Source organism: Telmatherina bonti (genome assembly GCF_933228915.1).
Source record: "Telmatherina bonti genome assembly, chromosome: 3".
In the NCBI taxonomy this organism is placed as follows: domain Eukaryota; kingdom Metazoa; phylum Chordata; class Actinopteri; order Atheriniformes; family Telmatherinidae; genus Telmatherina; species Telmatherina bonti.
Window position 1 is genome coordinate 40456678 of NC_136621.1, and position 3331 is coordinate 40460008.

Genomic DNA, 3331 nt, shown 5'->3' on the forward strand with positions numbered 1-3331 from the left:
GCAGGTGGTTGGTATCGGCGACACGGAGCAGGGGGTCGGTATCGGCGACACGGAGCAGGTGGTTTTTAGCGGCGACACGGAGCAGGTGGTTTTTAGCGGCGACACGGAGCAGGTGGTTGGTATCGGCGACACGGAGCAGGTGGTTTTTAGCGGCGACACGGAGCAGGTGGTTGGTATCGGCGACACGGAGCAGGTGGTTTTTAGCGGCGACACGGAGCAGGTGGTTTTTAGTGGCGACACGGAGCAGGTGGTTGGTATCGGCGACACGGAGCAGGGGGTCGGTATCGGCGACACGGAGCAGGTGGTTTTTAGCGGCGACACGGAGCAGGTGGTTTTTAGCGGCGACACGGAGCAGGTGGTTTTTAGCGGCGACACGGAGCAGGGGGTTTTTAGCGGCGACACGGAGCAGGTGGTTTTTAGCGGCGACACGGAGCAGGGGGTCGGTATCGGCGACACGGAGCAGGTGGTTTTTAGCGGCGACACGGAGCAGGTGGTTTTTAGCGGCGACACGGAGCAGGGGGTTTTTAGCGGCGACACGGAGCAGGTGGTTTTTAGCGGCGACACGGAGCAGGGGGTCGGTATCGGCGACACGGAGCAGGTGGTTTTTAGCGGCGACACGGAGCAGGTGGTTTTTAGCGGCGACACGGAGCAGGGGGTCGGTATCGGCGACACGGAGCAGGTGGTTTTTAGCGGCGACACGGAGCAGGTGGTTTTTAGCGGCGACACGGAGCAGGTGGTTGGTATCGGCGACACGGAGCAGGTGGTTTTTAGCGGCGACACGGAGCAGGGGGTCGGTATCGGCGACACGGAGCAGGTGGTTTTTAGCGGCGACACGGAGCAGGTGGTTTTTAGCGGCGACACGGAGCAGGGGGTCGGTATCGGCGACACGGAGCAGGTGGTTTTTAGCGGCGACACGGAGCAGGTGGTTTTTAGCGGCGACACGGAGCAGGTGGTTTTTAGCGGCGACACGGAGCAGGGGGTTTTTAGCGGCGACACGGAGCAGGTGGTTTTTAGCGGCGACACGGAGCAGGTGGTTGGTATCGGCGACACGGAGCAGGTGGTTTTTAGCGGCGACACGGAGCAGGTGGTTTTTAGCGGCGACACGGAGCAGGTGGTTGGTATCGGCGACACGGAGCAGGTGGTTGGTATCGGCGACACGGAGCAGGTGGTTTGTCACGTCATGCTTACAGCGTGCTGAAGCCAGCGGTCGTGAAGTGTGAAAACACACAAAACGCTCACAAACCTCTGAACAAACCAAACTCATCAGAAGAAACAAACCCTGGTGTTCTTGATGCAAACTGCAAACTCATCAATAATCACCAGTTAATAACCTGCAGGTTACCTGATAACAGGTGTGCTGACGACTGGCAGAGACCCCCCCGCCCCCCCACATGCACAGCAGCGCCTCCTCCCAAACATAAAACTAATTACAGTTGATTTCTGATGGATCAGGTGGTTTATGGGGGGGGTTCCAGCGGCGGGTCGCTCTGGATGGTAAAATCGATCCGAGTCCATCGTGTTGCATCTTAAAAAGGCTGCAGCTCGGATGTAAACATTCACACCAACTCTGATCTTTGTTTGTAAACACTGACGTTGTCATGGAGATGGATTTTAGTAAACTGGAGGCATTTTCTTCCTCTTCTTGTTTGTGTCGTCGTTCAGCCTTGCGGCGTCTGGCGTCGGCTCAGCTTCTCCTCCAACCCTCTCCAGCTTCGCCTCCTTTTCGGTCCCCGGGCAACTCTGAAAACTTCATCAATATGCTAATGACTTAATCTTTAAACACTTAAGAAACCATTAATAAACATTGATTTGGACAGCAGTGGCTCGCATTAATCCAGTGCAAACAGCTGATACACAAACTGCAATAGAGGCCGGTTTGTGGAGGATTATCGGCATTTCTGTGGCAAAGAGAAAATCAGGAGTCATGCTGTCAGATGATGACTCAGCGTTTCCTCCTCTCTGCTTCTGCTAAAGAAACGTTATGTTGAAATCTGACGCCTCAGTCAGCAGCAACAGAACTTATTTTATCCCTCTGACCTCAGCAGACATGTTCAAACTGCACTTCTGTCCTGTTTGCTCTCAGAAAACTGGTTCACAGCGTCTTGCAGCGTGTTTTTAGCAGGTGTAGGCGCCGCCTGTTGGAGCATTCCTGCATGCATGACGACGCTTTAGCCTCCACAAGTTATTTAACTCCAACGAGCAGCTTCTCGTTTCTAAAACAAGCATCTGCAAAGACCATTGAATTTATATAAAAGATGGGCGGAGCATTCTTCTCACATGAAGCGGGAGATCGGGTACCTGTCAATCAAAAGGACACGCCCCTAAATATGCCGAACTTCGAGATTAAATTACTTTTAAACGGGCGAGTTAGAAAAAAATTCACTCCCCCCACAGTTGTCATGAAGGTAAACCTGACCTATTAAACCTAAAATAGATTTTTGAACCAGGATGTAAACATGTTTATTTCTGCTGTAAACATGTTTATTTCTGCTGCAAACATGTTTATTTCTGCTGTAAACGTGTTTATTTCTGCTGTAAACATGTTTATTTCTGCTGCAAACATGTTTATTTCTGCTGTAAACGTGTTTATTTCTGCTGTAAACGTGTTTATTTCTGCTGTAAACGTGTTTATTCCTGCTGTGAAGTTGGTTCTGGCTTCACTTTCAACCACCAGACGTTGCTGCTTGGGAAAAACATCTCATGGAGGTGAAAACATTGTTCGTCTGTTTCAGAAAGATCAAAGAAAACATCTGAAGAAACGCAGAAACTAACAAACTCTGTTATAAACTGGAAGGACAGCGAGGAACCGTCGTCTTCCAGGAAGTATTTCCTGCCAGTGACTGGGACCGAGTCCCCAGTCGGACCGAGTCCCCAGTCAGACCGAGTCCCCAGGTTGGACTGAGTCCCCAGTCAGACCGAGTCCCCAGTCGGACCGAGTCCCCAGTCAGACTGAGTCCCCAGGTTGGACCGAGTCCCCAGTCGGACCGAGTCCCCAGTCAGACTGAGTCCCCAGGTTGGACCGAGTCCCCAGGTTGGACCGAGTCCCCAGTCGGACCGAGTCCCCAAGTTGGACCGAGTCCCCAGTCAGACTGAGTCCCCAGGTTGGACCGAGTCCCCAGTCGGACCGAGTCCCCAGTCAGACTGAGTCCCCAGGTTGGACCGAGTCCCCAGTCGGACCGAGTCCCCAAGTTGGACCGAGTCCCCAGTCGGACCAAGTCCCCAGGTCGGACCGAGTCCCCAGTCGGACCGAGTCGCCAGGTCGGACCGAGTCCCCAGTCTGACCGAGTCCCCAAGTTGGACCGAGTCCCCAGTCGGACCAAGTCCCCAGGTC